The following is a 22997-nucleotide window of genomic DNA, read 5'->3' on the forward strand; positions in this document are numbered from 1 at the left end:
GTTGGATTAAAGCTGAACATTCAGAAAACGAAGATCATGGCATCTGGTCCCATCACTTCGTGGGAAATAAATGGGGAAACAGTGGAAACAGTGTCAGACTTTATTTTTTGGGGCTCCAAAATCACTGCAGATGGTGACTGCAGACATGAAATTAAAAGACGCTTACTCCTTGGAAGGAAGGTTATGACCAACCTAGATAGCATATTCAAAACAGAGACATTACTTTGCCAACAAAGGTCTGTCTAGTCAAGGCTATGGTTTTCCTGTGGTCATGTATGGATGTGAGAGTTGGACTGTGAAGAGAGCTGAGTGCCAAAGAATTGATGCTTTTGAACTGTGGTGTTGGAGAAGACTCTTGAGAGTCCCTTGGACTGCAAGGAGATCCAACCAGTCCATTCTGAAGGAGATCAGCCCTGGGGTTTCTTTGGAAGGAATGATGCTAAAGCTGAAACTCCAGTTCTTTGGCCACCTAATGTGAATAGTTTACTCATTGGAAAAGACTCTGGTGCTGGGAGGAATTGGGGGCAGGAGGAGAAAGGGACGACAGAGGATGAGATGGCTGGATGGCATCACTGACTCAATGGACATGAGTCTCAGTGAACTCTGGGTGTTGGTGATGGACAGGGAGGCCTGGTGTGCTGCAGTTCATGGGGTCGCAAAGAGTTGGACACGACTGAGTGGCTGAACTGAACTGAACTGATGGTTGATTTACAATTTTGTGTTAGTTTCAGATGTAGAGCAAGTTGATTCAGTTACTTGTACACTACATCCATTATTTTTCAGTTCCTTTTCCCAGGTAGGTGACTACAAAATATTGAGGAAAGCGGTTAGCTAAGGGCAAAGGTGGGGAGGAGTGATAAATTAGGAGTTTGGGATTAATATAGACACACTACTAGATATAAAATAGATAAGCCACAAGGTAATGGCCTCATTTTTCTGCTGAGGTAGGAATCTATTGGAAAGATCTGAGCAATGGTTGGAATATGTGAAGATCTCTGAGTTAATCAAAGCTTCTAATAAAAAAGGAAAGGAAAATATTTCCACACTTTCCACAGTGTGGAATTTTCCATCACTTTTCCCACCTACACACTCATTTCTTTCTGGACGTGAGGTGGTGAAGCTCTGCAGATTTATTGGTAGGGGCAGGGTGTGGACATTGGGGCCACATCCTTTGTCTGAGTAACTTAATATCAGGAAGGCTGGAGGGTGGCCCCTTCTGTGTCTATAACCAGAGTCAGTGAGGAGGAAAAAGAAGGTGAGTTGCTGTCTGTGGTGATGGTTTTCAAAGTTCATATGTTGGAGTTATCTATTATTAACCTAACATAATAGTAAAGTGATTTGATAAACTCAGTGACAGAGCATCTTATTAGGCAGGTGTGAGACAACTTCAACAAGAACTGGATGACACTGTAAAAAAGCAGTCTATGTCGGAGGCTTCACTGAAAGTCATGTCATGTTATTGTGCTAAGTTAGAAGCTGAGGCACAGGATTTGAAGAACAATTGTAAACTACTACAACTACGTCAACTCACAAGTCAGGTATGTATGAAATTGAACGTGTTAACAGTTAATATGTAGGATAAAGTGTTTTAGGGCACTCGTTTTCATGGTCAGCTTTCTTCTGTATTTTTGTTACAAGTAACTTACTATAGTTTTCTTATCTTTATAATGCACTCGTTCCTTAAACTCTGACTTTCATCCTACCATTTGCATTATATTACTTTTTCCTTATATTATTTATCCTTAGGAAAGTTGAGAATTGTGCCTCATTATTCACACAAGTTGAGAGCCTTTTCTTCCTTTGAAACAATACTTTTAAAAGTGATAGCTGTATTACCATGATGAGGCAAGCCAGATTAAAATCAGAGGATAATATAAATTTAATGGAACATTCAGAAAATTATAATTTCTCATCTTTCCTTTTGTGAATGGCTGTAGAGTTCTGTATATATTTATTTCATGGATTTCAGAATAACTTGTGCAGAAAGGGTATTATACAAACCAGTTGAAGTTTAGGCATTGCCTTCTTTCCTTTTCATTTTAAGGATATTGTAAAAGCATGGAGGTACACAGATGGTGTAGAATACGTACATCCAAACTAGAGAATTAAGAAGGTTATCTGGATCCTGCCATTGGATTTTTTTTTTAAAAGCTATTGAGATATAATTGACATATCATAGAATTCACCCACTCAACATATGTAGTTCAGTATCTCTTAGGCTAGAGAGGTGTAACCAGTGACTACAGTCAATTTTAGAGCATTTCCATCACTCGCTAAAAGAAACCCTGCATCCCTTATCCACCACTTGTGGCCTCCCATCTCTCTCAGACACAGGCAACCCCCCATCTAATATCTGTCTCTGTAGACATGCCTGTCCTCAGTGTTTTATATAAATGGAATCATGCTATATGCTCCTTTGTGATGAGCTTTGCTCATTTGATGTCATGTTTTCACAGTTCATCCATGTGATAACAAGTATCAGTTTTGCCATTTCTGTTGGTTGTCAACAGTAAGCTAAGCCATGCATCCATCATCACTTGATGGAGCTTTGGGTTGTTTCTGCTTTGAGACTATTAATAATGCTGTTTTGAACATTGATTTCCATAATTCTGTGTGCACATGTTTTTATTTCCCTGTGATTGTATCTTATCCTCAAAGTTAGCTGGCTGATTTCACCTTTTCTTGGCCCTTGCTCAGACTGTCCTTTCTGTCTTTACAGTTTCTTTTCCTCTTCGGTAGTCCTTCATTATTTGTGACCTGGCACCCAGTCTCTCATCCTTCATGGAGCTTTTGTGACTGTCCAGCTCTTTGAGCCTTTTCACATTAGCGCTTGTTACCTAGACTCTGAGGAACAGTTTAGCCCCTAATTTTACACTGTTGACATTTCTTGCATGAGGGGGAATCTTGGCTAAGTATACATTGGTCTAATAGCAAATATTTATTGATATGCACATCACTTGTCTTGTATAAATGGGCAGTAACAAAGGATTACAAGAATGAGGCATTTTTTATTGTTGCTGTTCAGAAAAATGTGTGGATCATCTTTGTAAACTGTTAGGAAATGGGATTTCTTTAACTTTGAAAATAATTCTCTTTGGAATGCAATTCAAATTAGCAAAAAGTCTTTGTACTTCAGAAAAAGGCTTATGGGATTAGAATCCATATTTATAAGATTTATTAATTAGAGTCTTATTCTCACGGTCTTCTTTTAGGAGGGACTTATTAACTTAGCCCTAGATAACTCAATACAATATCCCTCAAACTTCTTTAAAATCCTGTTATATTAAAATGGGGGAGGAGTAACAGACATTCTACTAAGAGGTGACTTGTAGTCATTTTATGAAGAAAAAGAAAAACATTATTGTAGAACAATAAAAGCGTAAAATCAAGTGCAATTGTTGTGTGACAAAGATGACAGTGAAGAACATATTTTGTGACTCTTGGTTTGAACTTCTTTCTTGATTCTCTGAGTAATCTCTGGTCCTACATTCTATAATACAGATACCGTCATATTTATTTGATCCTGGATTTGAGTTAGGCTGTGCTCAGTCCACTTTCTTCACTAGCAAAGAGTATCTTTTTATTCTTGAAGACTGATGATTTTCCAGCAGAGCTGGAAACCACATCTTCAAAATGTCTGCACCTGGATGCAAAAAATCAAGTTTTTCAACAGGAGTTATTATCTATGAAACTAATGCAAAAGAAATGTAAAAAACTAGGGAAGAAGAAAAAGAAGTTGGAGTAAGAAGTAGTGAACCTCAGAAGTCATATAGAAATGAATATGATAGAACACATTCAAGGAGAGCAATATCAGCAGGAGATTGAAGAAAGAGTGAGACAGGATCTTGTAGAGAAATGAAAAGAATTCAACCTATTTTTGCAGGTTAATTTGTTGATCTGTCATATGCTTGAATTCACTTTCACTGTACATTACATTTTAGATCTATACAGTTTACGTGTTTCCTCTACCTCCCTTAGAGCAGTTAGTTTTGTAGATTTCTGGAAGGAAGGGAGGCATTTGTTTTCCCTTTAAATATTTCAGTTTCCATCACAGTTATCACTAAATTGATCTTTCAGAATGATTCTCACTAGAGAATCCTTTTACTTATAAGACCAATTGGTAAAAAAACAAGGTCATTAGGAAGAAAAGAAAATATTGTGGTTTAAAACTGGTACCATCCTCTTGAATTATTCTTAAGTTGTCTTGTTCAATTTTTAAAATTTTAAGTTGATCCTCTTATTCTTTGAATTATCAGATTATATAAGTACTACTATAACAGTGATTCCACTTTAATTTTATAATTCAGATTTAATTCACTTCACATTAACAATAATTGTTTTAAACTTCCGCTCTTTTTTTTTTTTTTTCACCTTTGAAATCACTCTTTGAATCACTGACTCAAAAGTAAAGGGAACAAGTATAATTTTCAAGGTTAATGATTATTTTAAAAATGTTATCTTTTTCAATGTGCCTTAGACACAAGCTGAATTCCAACAGATGAAACTCAGAATTAAAGACTTGGAATCTGAACTCTCCAAAATGAAAAATTTGCAAGAAGATTCTAATAAAGCATAGTTGGAAAAATATAAGCAACTCTACCTAGTAGAATGTGAAGTTAGAAAGTCATTGGAAGATAAACTAGAAAAGCAGGTCAAAACACAGAATCACAGAAACTAAATTTAGTTCATTAATTTGTCTCTAAAGCCTAATTTTTATACAGTGGGGTACATGCAATTAGTAGGAAGTGAAAGCTAACTACATGGTCACTGCTAAGGGGGCGCTTTAAGACAAATTATTAGTACTGTATTAAGTTTTTCCACACTATGTAAAGGCATACTTATGAAATAGGGGGAAATTAAAACATGGGTTAAAGGCAGGATAAATCACAAAGTGGCTAAAAGTAATATAGTGACCTGACTGAGGGGTCTGGAGAATGGAAAGGGCAGATCCCACCTTCAGTGCCTAGTCCAAGTTTCCCCAACTATCTGAAAGCAGAGCACTCCTAGGAAGCCTTTCATAAGCCAAAGCAGCATAAAGCAAAGAAGCAGGTACCCGAGGACAAATTCTGCTAGTTGATACATAAAATGAATATGCACAAGTGAAGCACAGGTGCTCCCAGACAGGGTTTAGGGCTGTGGGGACTTGATGCTGAGATGTGGGGTATGGCTTCTGGGGAAAGAGCTCAGTGGGGCCAGTCTCCCTGCTGGGGGAGTGCAATGCCTCTCACTGTAAAACCGTACACTGAACACTGTTTAGAGTTTTGGCTTTTTTAATGAGACCAGAAATTGTCTTCAGATTCTTTATTTCTCTATCATCAAAAACAGGTACTGACATAGGTCCTTCGTAGAAGTGAAGTAACCTAAAGTGAACTGTGGAAAAGCACGGGATACTTGTAAGTGATCCTGGGGCTGTTTTAGCTCTTTTCAGCCTCACCCTTTGACTTTCTCATCCTCCCTTCAGATTGTGGCTCTAAGTGATACCTCAGAGCCAAAAGCTTAATTTCTCCAAGGTCATGAGTGAAACATGTATACAAGGGTGGTGAAAGCAAATGCTTGAAAGTGGCTTTGTGGGATGGTGTGTTTCTTCATCCCTGAACTGTTTCCTGGAGGCATGTGTGTCCCAGGGGGCAGCAGGTGTCACTGTGAGGCCACCTCCTTTTCTCTCTGATACCCTTTCTCTCCTCTCACAACTGTGATTTGTTAATTGAGGAGCCCTAGACACATGTGTACTTCTTTAGAACAAGGTTACAACTATCATTGTTTATAGGAGGTCTGCTCTGTGTTTTCAGTGTTCAAACAGTTTATTGGGAATACTATATGGCAACTTTAAAAATGCAGATAATTTGGGGAAACATGAATAAAGTTGGTGTTTTCCATCTTCCCCAGGACTCATGAGAGGCTGGCGATGATCAGTACCAAACTTGAGGTGAAGAAAGAACAGAACAGATCTTTACTCAGCCCTCTTAGCATGAGGCCAGTCCTGGAGCCCCCTTGTGTTGGAAATTTCAATAATCCTTTAGTGCTCAATGGAAATCCTACTCCAAGAGCAAACGTAGGGTTTTCTGCTTCAATTCCATGCCCCTCGAAAAACAGCATGGAGACTTACTTGACTGAGGTTAGTTCTATTATCTTTTGTTCATTTGGGTTTCAGATTTCTGATATGAATGATCCTTGTTTTTAATTTGGTGAACTTATGAGTTGTTTACTTGACTTATGCACACTAAGTAAAAGCTGTCATTAACTGTGCTAATCAAGGAGACATTTAATGATTCTTTTTTGTCCTAGATCTCTTGTTTTAAGAGATACTTTTAAATTTCTTGAAAAGCTGCATTGAAATTCTACTTTAGAAATGAAATCTTATTGCCTAGTAACTGAAAGTATACTTTATGATGTTTGACTTACTTTCCAATTGATTTCACTTTGGCAGTGGTTCGTAATCATTTCCAAGCTTTGCTGCACCCACCACAGTTTATCTACACCTAAGCATAAGTGACACTGGCAACCCATTCCAATACTCTTGCCAGGAAAATCCCATGGACTTTATTTCACTTTATCTCTATCTTGACATCATCTTGATAAATGGTATTTAAGATAGCAATGATAGAGAGTCTTGAAATTGCAACCAGTTTTCATTGTGTGATCATTGTGGTTAAAATACCCATTTCAGTCTGTGCACACGGGTTTATCATTTTGATAGTGTTTCTGTGATGTTGGTGATGTAGACAAGTAGCCCTTGTTAAATGCAGTCTCAACCTGTTTTCTCATTTGACATCTTGCCATCATAGAAGAGCAACCTAAAGTTTCTTCTACAGCACTGTGGCTATGTTGGGTCTTAGTACTTGAAAGCCGTGAAACTGGAGGATGTGCTTTAGCTGTGCAGTCACAGCGGGACTCTGAAAACTTCATCCCAAGTCAGACACTTCCCCATGCAGGCCTAAGGGGAGGAAGCAAATGCTTGACCCCCATCCCAGACACAGGCTGCCTACTGAAGACCCAAGTTCACGGTGCTGTGGGCACATAACATCTTTTCAAAGAAGAGATTTGGAACCAAGCAAACACTTCTTAGTTCCTTGTCCCAAACTCACCTGTTAGACAAATCTCTTCTCTTCTTATATGGCGGGTAGGAATATAAGTCCTCCCCTTGAAACTTCATGCTAAGGAAATGAAGTTCAACTGTAATTTCTGACTAGATTTAGATTATAATTCAAATTGCACTCATATTTTTTGTATAAATTAAATAATGATGAGAGCTTGGATAGACATATGCTAGACAGTAAAAAGAAACCTGTTGCATGTTTTAAATTTTGCTCTAAATGACCCAAAATGTGGATAATTCATTGTTGATTGATTTTAATCAGGTTTTATCTAGAGAAAATGAACATGCTTTTAAGGATGAATCTTTTCAGTTTTGGCCTGCTTGATTCAAATAAAGATTTTCTTCTTCAAGTTCCCTGTCTTGTTTTTATTTTATTTTTTTTAATTTAATTTTATTTTTTTAAATTTTATTTAAATTTTATTTATTTTTTTAAATTTTATTTTATTTTTAAACTTTACAATATTGTATTAGTTTTGCCAAACATTGAAATGAATCTGCCACAGGTATACCCGTGCTCCCCATCCTGAACCCTCCTCCCTCCTCCCTCCCCATACCCTCCCTCTGGGTCATCCCAGTGCACCAGCCACAAGCATCCAGTACCGTGCATCGAACCTGGACTGGCAACTCATTTCATACATGATATTATACATGTTTCAATGCCATTCTCCCAAATCTCCCCACCCTCTCCCTCTCCCATGTAGTCCATAAGACTGATCTATACATCAGTGTCTCTTTTGCTGTCTCGTACACAGGGCTATTGTTACCATCTTTCTAAATTCCATATATATGCGTTAGTATACTGTATTGGTGTTTTTCTTTCTGGCTTACTTCACTCTGTATAATCGGCTCAAGTTTCATCCACCTCATTAGAACTGATTCAAATGTATTCTTTTTAATGGCTGAGTAATACTCCACTGAGTATATGTACCACAGCTTTCTTATCCATTCATCTGCTGATGGGCATCTAGGTTGCTTCCATGTCCTGGCTATTATAAACAGTGCTGCGATGAGCATTGGGGTACACGTGTCTCTTTCGTTTCTGGATTCCTCATTGTGTGTGCCCAGCAGTGGGATTGCTGGATCATAAGGCAGTTCTATTTCCAGTTTTTTAAGGAATCTCCACACTGTTCTCCATAGTGGCTGTACGCGTTTGCATTCCCACCAACAGTGTAAGAGAGTTCCCTTTTCTCCACACCCTCTCCAGCATTTATTGCTTGTAGACTTTTGGATCACAGCCATTCTGACTGGCGTGAAATGGTACCTCATAGTGGTTTTGATTTGCATTTCTCTGATAATGAGTGATGTTGAGCATCTTTTCATGTGTTTGTTAGCCATCTGTATGTCTTCTTTGGAGAAATGTCTACTTAGTTCTTTGGCCCATTTTTTGATTGGGTCATTTATTTTTCTGGAGTTGAGCTGCAAGAGTTGCTTGTATATTTTTGAGATTAGTTGTTTGTCTATTGCTTCATTTGCTATTATTTTCTCCCATTCTGAAGGCTGCCTTTTCACCTTGCTAATAGTTTCCTTTGTTGTGCAGAAGCTTTGAAGTTTAATTAGGTCCCATTTGTTTAGTTTTGCTTTTATTTCCAATATTCTGGGAGGTGGGTCATAGAGGATCCTGCTGTGATGTATGTCGGAGAGTGTTTTGCCTATGTTCTCCTCTAGGAGTTTTATAGTTTCTGGTCGTACATTGAGATTTTTAATCCATTTTGAGTTTATGTTTGTGTATGGTGTTAGAAAGTGTTCTAGTTTCATTCTTTTACACATGGTTGACCAGTTTCCCCAGCAACACTCGTTAAAGAGATTGTCTTTAATCCATTGTATATTCTTGCCTCTTTTGTCAAAGATAAGGTGTCCATATGTGCATGGATTTATCTCTGGGCTTTCTATTTTGTTCCATTGATCAATATTTCTGTCTTTGTGCCAGTACCATACTGTCTTTGATAACTGTGGCTTTGTAATAGAGCCTGAAGTCAGGTAGGTTGATTCCTCCAGTTCCCCTCTTCTTTCTCAAGATAGCTTTGGGTATTCGAGGTTTTTTGTATTTCCATACAAATTTTGAAATTATTTGTTCTAGCTCTATGAAGAATACCGTTGGTAGCTTGATGGGGATTGCATTGAATCTATAAATTGCTTTGGGTAGTATACTCATTTTCACTATAATGATTCTTCCAATCCATGAACATGGTATATTTCTCCATCTATTAGTGTTCTCTTTGATTTCTTTCACCAGTGTTTTGTAGTTTTCTATATATAGGTCTTTAGTTTCTTTAGGTAGATATATTCCTAAGTATTTTATTCTTTCCATTGCAATGGTGAATGGAATTGTTTCCTTAATTTCTCTTTCTGTTTTCTCATTATTAGTGTATAGGAATGCAAGGGATTTCTGTTTGTTGATTTTATATCCTGCAAATTTACTATAGTCATTGATTAGTTCTAGTAATTTTCTGGTGGAGTCTTTAGGGTTTTCTATGTAGAGTATCATGTCATCTGCTAATAGTGAGAGTTTTACTTCTTCTTTTCCAATTTGGATTCCTTTTATTTCTTTTTCTGCTCTGATTGCTGTGGCCAAAACTTCCAAAACCATGTTGAATAGTAATGGTGAAAGTGGGCACCCTTGTCTCGTTCCTGACTTTAGAGGAAATGCTTTCAATTTTTCACCATTGAGGATAATGTTTGCTGTGGGTTTGTCATATATAGCTTTTATTATGTTGAGGTATATTCCTTCTATTCCTGCTTTCTGGAGAGTTTTTATCATAAATGGATGTTGAATTTTGTCAAAGGCTTTCTCTGCAACTACTGAGATGATCATATGGTTTTTCTTTTTCAATTTGTTAATGTGGTGTATTACATTGATTGATTTGTGGATATTGAAGAATCCTTGCCTCCCTGGGATAAAGCCCACTTGGTCATGGTGTATGACCTTTTTAATGTGTTGTTGGATTCTGATTGCTAGAATTTTGTTAAGGATTTTTGCATCTATGTTCATCAGTGATATTGGCCTGTAGTTTTCTTTTTATTGTGGGATCTTTGTCAGGTTTTGGTATTAGGGTGATGGTGGCCTCATAGAATGAGTTTGGAAGTTTACCATCCTCTGCAATTTTCTGGAAGAGTTTGAGCAGGATAGGTATTAGCTTTTCTCTACATTTTTGGTAGAATTCAGCTGTGAAGCCGTCTGGACTTGGGCTTTTGTTTCCTGGAAGATTTTTGATTACAGTTTCAATTTCCGTCCTTGTGATGAGTCTGTTAAGATTTTCTATTTCTTCCTGGTCGAGTTTTGGAAAGTTGTAGTTTTCTAAGAATTTGTCCATTTCTTCCACGTTGTCCATTTTATTGGCATGTAATTGTTGATAGTAGTCTCTTATGATCCTTTGTATTTCTGTGTTGTCTGTTGTGATCAAAAATATTTATCCTTTCTCAATTAACTATGTCAACTGCTACAAATAGGAGTTTGCTTTTGATTTATTCTTATTTATGCATTTAAAGCACATAATTTAGTTAGAAAGTCATGTCATGCCACAAGCATTGTTTAATTTTATAAGAAGGATTTATATATTCATTTTGTCCATGTTATAGTTAAAAATCTTTGTGTTTTTTCTTAACCTGCAAAAGTTGCTGGCACAGGACTCAGTAATAATGCCATTGGCTTTGTTACTTCTTTTGTAGAATTATGAACTTTGAGTAAATCAATGAGTCTCATACCTTTCAAAAGTTTTTTCTTCAAAGAAAACTACCTTTCTTCTAAAAAAAGTCTTCTGCATGGAACCATGTTATATAAAATGGAGACAAGTATAGAACCGTTTAGCTAAAGAGTGGCCAGAGGCCCTGCAGCTGTGACTTCTCTGTTCCTCAACCCTGCAGTGACCCCTGTGGGACCTTCCTTTTCTATGGGACATAGTTCAGAAACTAACACTTATGAGAGAATCCTTCTCGCTAAACATCTTCAGAATTAAATCATGCTGGCACATTGTTGTATATTAAACAACATATATATACATATGTATATACATTATATTCAATTTTTTGTATATAAATTTCTCACCTTTCTGTGTTTTCATTAAATGGAAAAGTTTAAAGAAAACCACAGATGTGTTCTCCTTATTAACATTCAACTCAAACTACTTCCGCCATTTGAACAGGATCCTCACCTAGAAATCAAAATAAAGTCTCAGAAGTACATATATAGACCAGGAGCTTTTAGGGGAGAAGATAGTAATCTTATGGTTCATTCCGAGGATTATGGGTCATTCCCTAATTCTCTGAAATTATATGTACTTGATAGACTGATATTTATTGTACTTTTAATCAGATTAATCTAAATAGCATTCCATTTGTATGTTCTCTGTTATCTATAAGCAAAATAAGTAGGAATTCTTTTTTTTTTATGTGATTTTTTTTTCCTACTGAGGTAATCTTCAGGTTAGGTCTAGTCTCTAAAAGTATTATTTAAAAGTCACATTTAATAAGTTATAAACATATAAATTGTTTATCATAAAGATAAATATTTGACTCATTTGAGATGCAGTGGGAGTTTGACAGGAGTATAGCTAGAGCACTAAGAGAAGGTATGTTGCAAAAATGTATGAATTAAATTTAGATATTGATTTCTGAAATACACTGTAAACAACAAATGTCATCTCTTTCCATTGTTTGGATAATAGATGCTATGTTAATTTTTTATATATATATACATCAGATCAGATCAGATCAGTTGCTCAGTCATGTCCGACTCTTTGTGACCCCATGAATCGCAGCACGCCAGGCCTCCCTGTCCATCATCAACTCCCGGAGTTCACTCAGACTCACATCCATTGAATCAGTGATGCCATCCAGCCATCTCATCCTCTGTCGTTCCCTTCTCCTCTTGCCCCCAATCCCTCCCAGCATCAGAGTCTTTTCCAATGAGCCAACTCTTCGCATGAGGTGGCCAAAGTACTGGAGTTTCAGCTTCAGCATCATTCCCTCCAAAGAAATCCCAGGGCTGATTTCCTTCAGAATGGACTGGTTGGATCTCCTTGCAGTCTAAGGGACTCTCAAGAGTCTTCTCCAAAAACACAGTTCAAAAGCATCAATTCTTTGGTGCTCAGCCTTCTTCACAGTCCAACTCTCACATCCATACATGACCACAGGAAAAACCATAGCCTTGACTAGACGAACCTTTGTTGGCAAAGTAATGTCTCTGCTTTTCAATATGCTATCTAGGTTGGTCATAACTTTCCTTCCAATGAGTAAGCTTCTTTTAATTTCATGTCTGCAGTCACCATCTGCAGTGATTTTGGAGCCCAAAAAAATAAAGTCTGACACTGTTTCCACTGTTTCCCCATTTATTTCCCACGAAGTGATGGGACCAGATGCCATGATCTTCGTTTTCTGAATGCTCAGCTTTAAGCCAACTTTTTCACTCTCCACTTTCACTTTCATCAACAGGCTTTTTAGTTCCTCTTCACTTTCTGCCATAAGGGTGGTGTCATCTGCTTATCTGAGGTTATTGATATTTCTCCTGGTAATCTTGATTCCAGCTTGTGTTTCTTCCAGTCCAGCGTTTCTCATGATATACTCTACATATAAGTTAAATAAGCAGGGTGACAATATACAGCCTTGACGTACTCCTTTTCCTATTTTGAACCAGTCTGTTGTTCCATGTCCAGTTCTAACTGTTTCTTCCTGACCTGCATACAAATTTCTCAAGAGGCAGATCAGGTGGTCTAGTATTCCCATCTCTTTCAGAATTTTCCACAATTGATTGTGATCCATACAGTCAAAGGCTTTGGCATAGTCAATGTGAAAACATGAGCAGTCATAGTGAAAAATATCATTCTTCATTTATTCATCATGTACCATAGCTTGAAAAACAGTCTCTGAAGGTTTGTGTATTTCTTTTTATTTCTAGCTGTATCCTTCTTCTACTTCCTCCATCCCTGTGGAGCTATCTTCCTACACCCTGACACTGTTCTCAGAAAACTTGGCGTTCATCAACTTCTCAAGTGTCTGATAGTGGTTAAGGCTAGGAAACCCAGACTCAAGCAATCACGTTTGTGTAGCTGTCACTTGGTGGGTAACTTTAAAATTTCTCTCTCACTAGATATGTCACCAGTTTATCTTTTACCCTCAGGAAATGCTCCAATCACCCACATCAATTTGGATCCTGCCAAAGTAGTTGGCCTTATCTCTTTACCACCTTACTCTGCCACTTAGCTCTGCATCTAACCAGCCAGACTATGTAGGATCCCACAGATTCGCTTGCTCACCTCCGGTCTTTGTATGTGCTTCCCCCCCTCCCCCATCTCTTGGGGGGGGGTGGGTGGAGGACTTTTTCCTGTCCTTCAGGTGGCTACTTCCATATCACCTCCACCAAAAACCTGGCAGTATTGACACAAACCTGGCTTCCCCTTCTGAGTGTTCCTTGTGCCATCTTTTATATCTTAGTATTTGTGACTCTGTATGGAAATTGCCTGTTTGTTTGTTTTTCTAGTTTAGGGCATATCGTTTTTCAGGGTGGACTGTGTCACCTTCATCTTGTAATTCCAGTGCTTGTCAAAGAGACTTTGCATGAATGCATGCATATTCCTCAATTCACTCAATTGCATGAGTATATGAATGAAGAATGAGAAAACAAGGAGCTCTGATACTCAGCCCCACATGTGACCATAAGCAGATTATAAAATTGTAATCTTGATTAGTGTTTTATGTTGTGTCATCTATAGATATATTTCATTTTTCGGAATACTAAGAAAGGTCTCAGGTTTTGTTTGTTTGTTTTTGTTTTACTAATCTTAGTTAACCCAAGTATTTTAGGTAAAAAAATATAATTCTTTCCTTTTCTTTCCGTTGATGCTCAGTTTGCATCTGATGCCTTTAGAGTGTCTTCTTGAGGATCTACAGCTGGGTCAAATGTATGTGATGACCTACCTTTGTAAACAGAAAAACAAGATATACAGATTTGGAAGGAAAAATGCATGATTTAGAAAGATAAATAGGAAAAGTTTCTCTACTGGACCGTTTCCATAATATTTCGTTGTTTCCCATTAAACGTAATGATAAAATCTTTATTAAAGGAAAACATTTTTGTATTATGTGTGTATGATGAAAATTTATATATCATTTTAAGTGATGTTTCTCTGTATCTAACTTACTTTTTAGCAGATTTAAACATCAGCACTGTTGAATTTTCCATATTCTAAGTGATAGTCTTAGTCACTCAATTGTTTCTGACTCTGTGTGACCCCATGGACTATAGCCCACCAGGTTCCTCTGTCCATGGAATTCTCCAGGCAAGAATACTGGAGTGGGGAGCCATTCACTTCTCCAGGGGATCTTCCAGATCCTGGGATCAAACTGAGGTCACCTGCATGGCAGGTGGATTCTTTACTATTTTAGCCACCAGGGGCGCACTTTACAAACTCAGACTGAGCTCTAATACCAGCTATTTAAACAGCACCCAAACAAGCAGACTTGTCATTAATATTTAGTGGTGTTCATTGATAGCATTTTTGTATTTTCCAGTTTTTATCACTAACTAAAGATTTAGATATTGCTGTTATGACTTCCATCGATGTTTTGATGTGTTACAATTGTTAATAGTGGCATAAAACTTACTATATGTAACTTTAAACACGGATTCATAGGCCTTTCCTCATGGAGAAATAAGATTTGCCTGAGTTTTTGCCTTTTAAATGAATTAACTTTTTATAATTGTTCTTCTTAATTAGAGGATAATTATTTTACAATATAGTGATGGTTTCTGCCAAACATTGACTTGAATTGGCCATAGGTATGTGTATGGTCCCTCCCTCTTGAACCTCCCTCCCCATTACAACCCTCTAGGTTGTCACAAAGCACCAACTTTGGGTTCTCTGCATGATACAGCAAATTCCGAAAAGACACATGTACCCCAGTCTTCACTGAAGCGCTACTTACAGTAGCTAGGACATGGAAGTAACCTAGATGTCCATCAACAGATGAATGGATAAATAAGCTGTGTATTATTCAATTATAGAGAGGAATGTATTTGAGTCAGTTTTAATTGACTTTTGATTTACTTTTGGAGGCAGTGTTAAAATTAGAGAAAGCTCCTCTGGATAAATAAGATTTGCCTAAGACTTTTCACCTTATCTTTACCTATCTAACAATCTATATATTTTTGCTTTGCTTTTTGGAAAAAACTCTTGGAAGACTTTTTTGGAGAAAACACCAGACAAACAGACATTATTACAAAACTTCCCCAACTCCCATATATCCTCCTAAGGTACCATTTATCCTTCCTAAATGTTATTTGTTCTCCCATAAGTACCTCGCCCAAGTCACCTGTTATTCAGAAGATGCCTTTTTCTCTTACTCCCTATCATTTATTAAGTAGTATATCAGCTCCCAGTAATTCCATTAATGCTGAAAAAACTGATATTGAACGTTCTATGAAGACCTACAAGACATTCTGGAACTAACACCAAAAAAAGATGTCCTTTTCATTGTAGGGGACTGGGATGAAAAATTAGGAAGCCACAAGATACCTGGAGTAACAGGAAAATTTGGCCTTGGAGTCCAAAACGAAGCAAGCAAAGGCTAACAGAGTTTTGCCAAGGGAACGCACTGGTTATAGCAAGCACCCTCTTCCACCTACACAAGACAAGACTCTGCACATGTACATCACCAGATGGTCAATACTGAAATCATATTGATTACATTCTTTGCAGCCTTTCAGGTATGACCTAAAGAAAATCCCTTATGATTATACAGTAGAAGTGACAAATAGGTTTATATGATTAGATCCAATAGAGTGTCTGAAGAACTATGGACGGAAGTTCATGATATTGTACAGGAGGCAGTGATCAAGACCATCCCCAAGAAAAAGAAATGCAAAATGGCACAATGGTTGTCTGAGGAGGGCTTACAAATAGCTGAGAAAATAAGAGAAGCTAAAGGCAAAGGAAAAAAGGAAAGATATACCCTCCTCAATACTGAGTTCCAAAGAATAGCAAGGAGAAATAAGAAAGTCTTCCTCAGTGATCAATACAAAGAAATAAAGGAAAAACAATAGGATAGGAAAGACTAGAGATCTCTTCAAGAAAATTAGAGATACCAAGGGAACATTTCATGCAAAGATGGGCTCAATAAAGGACAGAAATTATATGGACCTAACAGAAGCAGAAGATATTAAGAAGAGGTGGCAAGAATACACAGAAGAACTATACAAAAAAGATCTTCATGACCCAGATAACCACAAAGGTGTGACCACTCCTCTAGAGCCAGACATCCTGGAATGTGAAGTCACAACCTTAGGAAGCATCACTATGAGCAAAGCTAATGGAGGTGATGAAATTCTGGTTGAGCTATTTCGAATCCTAAAAGATGATGCTATTACAATGCTGCACTCAACATATCAGCAAATTTGGAAAACTCAGCAGTGGCCACAGGACTGGAAAAGGTCCGTTTTCATTCCAATCCCAAAGAAAGGCAATGCCAAAACATGTTCGAACTACTGCACAATTGAACTCATCTTACATGCTAGCAAAGTAATGCTGAAAATTCTCTAAGCCAGGTTTCAATAGTATGTGAACCTTGAACGTCCAAATGTTCAAGCTGGATTTAGAAAAAGCAGAGGAACTAGAGATCAAATTGCCAACATTCAGTGAATCATCAAAAAAGCAAGAGAGTTCCAGAGAAACATCTACTTCTGCTTTATTGACTACACCAAAGCATTTGACTGTGGATCACAAAACAACTCTGGAAAATTCTTAAAGAGATGGAAATACTAGATCACTTGACCTGCATCTAAAACATCTGTATGCAGGTCAAGAAGCAATAACTGGACATGGAACAACAGACTGGTTCCAAATCAGGAAAGGAGTACGTCAGGGCTTTATATTGTCACCCTGCTTATTTAACTTATATGCAGAGCACATCATGCAAAATGCTGGGCTGGTCAAGAAGCAATAGCTGGACATGGAACAACATACTGGTTCCAAATTGGGAAAGGAGTACGTCAAGGCTGTATATTGTCACCCTGCTTATTTAACTTATATGCAGAGTGCATCATGCAAAATGCTGAGCTCGATGGAGCTCAAGATTGGAATCAAGATTGCTGGGAAAATATCAATAATCTCAGATATGCATATGACACCACCCTTATGGAAGAAAGTGAAGAAAAACTAAAGAGCCTCTTAATGAAAGTGAAAAAAGAGAGTGAAAAAGTTGGCTTAAAACTCAACATTCAGAAACCTAAGATCATGGCATCTGGTCCCACCACTTCACTGCAAATAGATGGAGAAACAATGGAAACAGTAAGAGGCTTTATTTTTCTGGGCTCCAAATCTCTGCCGATGGTTACTGCAGCCTTGAAATTAAAAGATGCTTCCTCCTTGGAAGAAAAAATATATGACCAAACTCAACAGCATATTAGAAAGCAGAGACATTACTTAGCTGACAAAGGTCTGTCTGGTCAAAGCTATGGTTTTTCCAGTGGTCATGTATGCATGTGAGATTTGGACTAAAAAGAAAGCTGAGCACAGAAATATTGATGCTTTTGAACTATGGTGTTGGAGAGGACTCTTGAGAGTTCCTTGGACTGCAAAAAGATCCAACAAATCAATCCTAAAGGAAATCAGTCCTGAATATTCATTGGAAGGACTGATGCTGAAGCTGAAACTCCAATACTTTGGCCATTTGATTTGACGAACTGACTAACTGGGAAAGACCCTGATGTTGGGAAAGATTGAAGGCGGGAGGAAAAGTGGATGACAGAGATGAGATGGTTAGATGGCATCACTGACTCGATGGACATGAGTTTGAATAAGTTCCGGGTGTTGGTGATGGACAGGGAAGCTTGGCGTGTGGCAGTCCATACGATCACAAAGACTCAGACACGACTGAGCTACTGAACTGAACTGACTGATATCAACCCCTAGTTGTAGTTACCCCTTACAGTCACATTTCTTTGCGAACCTCTGCATGTTATTGTTTCGTTGCTCAGTTGTGTCCAACTCTTTGTGACCCCATTGACTGCAACACGCCTTGCTTCCCTGTCCTTCACCATCTCCCGGAGTTTGCTTAAACTCACGTCCATTGAGTCAAACATGCCATCTAATCATCTCATCCTCTGTCACCCCCTTCATTCCAGCCCTCAGTCTTTCGCAGCCATCAGGGTCTTTTACAATAAGTTGATTCTTTGCATCAGGTGGCCGAAGTATTGGAGCTTCAGCATCAGTCTTTCCAATGAATATTCAGGGTTGATTTCTTTTAAGATTGACTGGTTTGTTCTTGCTGTCCAAGGGACTCTTAAGATTCTTTTCCAGCACCACAGTTTGAAAGCATCAGTTCTTCAGCGCTCAGCCTTCTTTATGGTCCAACTCACACATGTGTACATGACACCTGGAAAGCTTGAATATTTTGGAAATTAATCTCCTGTCATTGCATCATTTGCAAATATTGTCCCCCATTCTGTGGGTTGTATTCTGTCTTGTTTATGATATCCTGTGCTGTACAAAAGCTTGTAAGTTTAATGAGGTCCCATGTGCTTATTTTTGTTTTTATTTTCATTACTCTTAAGAGGTGGGTCAAAAAAGATATTGCTATAATTTGTGGCAGAGAGTGTTCTGCCTATGTTCTCATTTAAGAGTTTTATAATGTCTATCCTTACATTTTGGTCTTGAATCCATTTTGAGTTTATTTTGGTGGATGGTGTTAGGGAGTGTTCTGATTTCATTCTTATACATGTAGCTGTCCAGTTTTCTCAGCACTGCTTATTGAGCAGGCTGTCTTTTCTTCATTGTATCATCCTGCTTCCTTTGTCCTAGATTAATTGACCACAGGTGAATGGGTTTCTCTCTGGACTTCCTATCCTATCCCATTGATCTATGCAATATCTTATGATTTTTGTGGCAGTACCAGTGTTTTGATTACTATAGCTTGTGGTATAATCTGAAATCAGGGAGCCTGATCCTGTTCAGCTCCTGCTCTTCTTTGTCAATATGGTTTTGGCTCTTCAGTGTGTTTTGTATTTCCATACACACTGTAAAATTTTTTGTTCTAGTTCTATGAGAAACATCATTTGTAATTTGATACAAATTGCATCGAATCTGTAGATTGCTTTGTTTATTATAGTTATTTTGACAGCAGAAAACGGTTTATTCAGAGTGGTTCTAGGTATGTGGTGGCCACATTGAATTAAATCAGATTGAATCAGATTCATTAAATCAGATCTGATTTTCCCAACCTGTGGCTCTTTGTGTCCTGAAGAAGGCACCAAATGACTGGCCAGGGCTCTGATGCTTTGGAAAACGTGAGATGTAATTCTAAAAGGCCAGCATCTTAAAGCATTCAGTGGTCTGTCTGCGACCCTTCCTTTTGCTTCATTTTAGTGTAATGTGGGTCAAAAGGAGAAGCAGACAGGAAAATGATTGCCTGTCCTGGCATGTGGTAATATTGTGGAATATGAAAATGTGAGTCAAACACAGAGACAGCCCAGTCAAGCAGCACCTAAACACACAGGATGTGAGTGTGTACTTGGTCTTCTGAAAAAAGATTATACAGTAAAGAATGGAAGTTATGAAACATACTTCAAAAAAAAAAAAAAGGTAAGGAGAAAATATTTTAGAAAAAAAAAAAAAACTATGAAAAGAATAAAAAGTTGGAGATGAAAGAGAGAGGAGAGCTCAAGGGAGCAAGAGACCAGGGAAGGTGGTTAAAAGTACTGACCTGGGAACTCCAGGAGATAAGATCCTATTCCTCTGTTTCTTGCAATTATAATAATAATAATTGAATTTCGGATGAATATCATATAAGTAGAGGACAAGAAAAAATAACCAGGTCATCTGAAACCAATGGAATTCTTTATTTCAAGGGACTCTATATAATTTTTATATATTATATTTTACATATATCTTACTGCATTGTGTGTGTATGTATGTATGTATGTGTGTGTGTGTATATATATATATATATATATATATATATATATATATATATAATCTGCTGCTGCTGCTGCTAAGTCGCTTCAGTTGTGTCCACCTCTGTGTGATCCCATAGACGGCAGCCCACCAGATTCCCCCGTCCCTGGGATTCTCCAGGCAAGAACACTGGAGTGTGTTGCCACTTCCTTCTCCAACACATGATAGTGAATAGTGAAAGGGAAGTCACTCAGTCGTGTCCGACTCTTCACGACTCCATGGACTGTAGCCTACCAGGCAAGACTACTGGAGTGGGGTGCCATTGCCTTCTCCAAGGACGTTATGAACATCCATAAATCTACACTAAAGATATAGTGGCAAAACATGGCCAGAGATTAAAAGAATAATCTTGCTAACTACCTTCAGAGGAGCTATAATGGATGAGAAGCCAGAAGTTCCTGATTCAGCAACATCATCTCAGTGTTTCGTCAGTGTTCTCATGCCAATAGTACCATTAAAAAAAAAAGTTTCATAAGTTGATAAATGATAGGAAAGCTTGACATGACATTATATATATATATATATATATATATATATATATATATAGTATTGTATATATATATATCCTGATGATGCTTTAAAAAGTTAAAATTATGATCATAAGATACATGAAGGGTGTAGACAGTTAGCATATTAACACCAGTATCAAGACTATTTGAAACCAAAGGAGGAAGATTAGTCTAATTAAAAGTTACTTCTTATTTAATAAAGAGAGCTATATTCCTCAAGACTTACCCTTAGATATATTATTATTTTTAGCTATATTTTGCCTATCTTATTACATGAGAGAAATTTTAATCTAGTTACTTTGTTTTCTTTACCCATCTCTTCTTCCCCAGCCCTCTTTCAAAGCATTAAAAACAAAATATTTGAGCTGATTTTGTCCAGGAATTTTCACCGTGCATGTAGAGTATCCTGCTTGTGGCCTCCCTGTGTGGTGTTTATTCCCTGGTGCCTTACTGGCAGGTTTCTCTGAACCTTAACGTCTCAAATACATGACCTGAAGTGCTGAGAAATCTCCCCCTTCAGTTCAGTTGTTCAGCTGTGTCCAGGTCTTTGCAACCCCATGGACTGCAGCACGCCAGGCCTCCCTGTCCATCACCAACTCCTGGAGTTTACTCAAACTCATGTCCATTGAGTCGTGCCATCCAACTATTTCATCCTCTGTTGTCCCATTCTCCTCCCACCTTCAATCTTTCTCAGCATCAGGGTCTTTTCCAGTGAGTCACTTCTTCACATCAGGTGGCCAAAATGTTGGAGTTTCACCTTCAGTATCAGTCCTTCCAATGAATATTCAGGACTGATTTCCTTTAGGATGGACTGGTTTGATCTTGCAGTCCAAGGGACTCTCAAGAGTCTTCTTCAACACCACAGTTCGAAAGCATCAATTATTCGGCACTCAGCTTTCTTTATAGTCCAACTCTCACATCCATACATGACCACTGGAAATGCCATAGCTTTGACAGGGCAGACCTTTGTTGGCAAAGTAATGTCTCTGCTTTTTAATAGGCGCTTTAGGTTTGTCATAACTTTTCTTCCAAGGAGCAAGCATCTTTTGATTTCATGGCTGCAGTGACCATCTGCAGTGATTTTGGAGCCAAAATAAATAAATAAAGTCAGCCACTGTTTTCACTATCTCCCCATCTATTTGCTATAAAGTGATGGAACCAGATACCATGATGTTAGTTTTCTGAATGTTGAGTTTAAGCCAACTTTTTCACTCTCGTCTTTTCAGTTTCCTCAAGAGGCTCTTTAGTTCTTCTTTGCTTTCTGCCATAAGGGTGGTGTCATCTGCATAAATGAGGTTATTGATATTTCTCCCAGCAATCTTGATTCCTGCTTGTGCTTCATCGAACCCAGCATTTCTCATGATGTACTCTGCATATATGTTAAATAAGAATGGTGACAATATACAGCCTTGACGTACTTATTTCCCTGTAGGCAAACCAATTGATTTCTGCTCCCTTTGTCTTCCCATAAAAGGGAGTTTCAGAGGATAATTTCCCAGGAAATTTCCAGTGGTTTTAAGATCAAAGACTGGTTTTGATGCCTTATCTCTTTCCTTACAGCTGTTTTGAGTTCTGTTCTCCTACATTAGCAGAAGCTTTTTAAAAAAGCATTCATTATTTTGCAGCTTAACAGGTGAGAACAGAGGCTTCCCAAGGGCCAATCCAGTTCCATTTGAGGCTAGATCAGTCATCCATGTGGTTCTCATCAGCTGTCTTGTTCTGTGTAGAGTGAAGATTGTGTGGAGACTGAAGGTATAGGCAGAAATGCTTCACGCTTCCTGTGTTCCAAGAACAGAGATGCTCCACTAGCTCACTCTTCAACCTTATTCCCAGCAGGTACAATGGATTTGTTTGAGTTCTGAGCTGCTGCCAGAGTGGAGAGTCTGATTAAATCTCCATGCTAACCAAAATGTTCAGCACTGGTGCATCGCATATTGACTGATTTCTAACTTGAAGTCCTGGGGTCTTCCTGGAGGAAAGGATAACAGGAACTTGTTCTTGTGTATTGTCAGTAGTGGTGTCTTAGATCAAATGCCTGCAAAGTTCCAAAATGTGACCCAAGTCAGGTGACCCAGCCCTCTTTCCCATGTAGTGAACAGCGTCAGGGATGTCTCTCCCCAGCGGGTACTTGAACTATGTATTCTCATCTTCATCATGGTAATGTAGTGAACTCTTCATGCTTGGCAATGAAAAGATGGACAATTCAAACCAGATGATTATAATCCAGTTGTCTCTGGATGTAATAAAGACAGTCATATGATGAGACACAGTCTCTTTCTCACACACACATACCACTCATATATGTTTGAGTTTAATTGTATTCTGCATCTAATTATACTCCACTCTTGACTTGGGCCACACCATCATGGACCATGGGGCACAGAAAGACAGCTAGGGAGGCACCAAATTGACCCTCCACTGGTGGTTATTTGAAAGCTGATCATAAGGCTT

At 38.1% G+C, this 22997-nt stretch overlaps 1 pseudogene; it reads left to right on the forward strand.

The window, feature by feature from the left end:
- The window catches only part of LOC112577705, a 48663-nt pseudogene extending 35575 nt beyond the window's left edge, over window positions 1-13088 (forward strand).
- Window positions 13089-22997: the final 9909 nt, after the last annotated feature.

Source organism: Bubalus bubalis, chromosome 20, assembly GCF_019923935.1.
Source record: "Bubalus bubalis isolate 160015118507 breed Murrah chromosome 20, NDDB_SH_1, whole genome shotgun sequence".
In the NCBI taxonomy this organism is placed as follows: domain Eukaryota; kingdom Metazoa; phylum Chordata; class Mammalia; order Artiodactyla; family Bovidae; genus Bubalus; species Bubalus bubalis.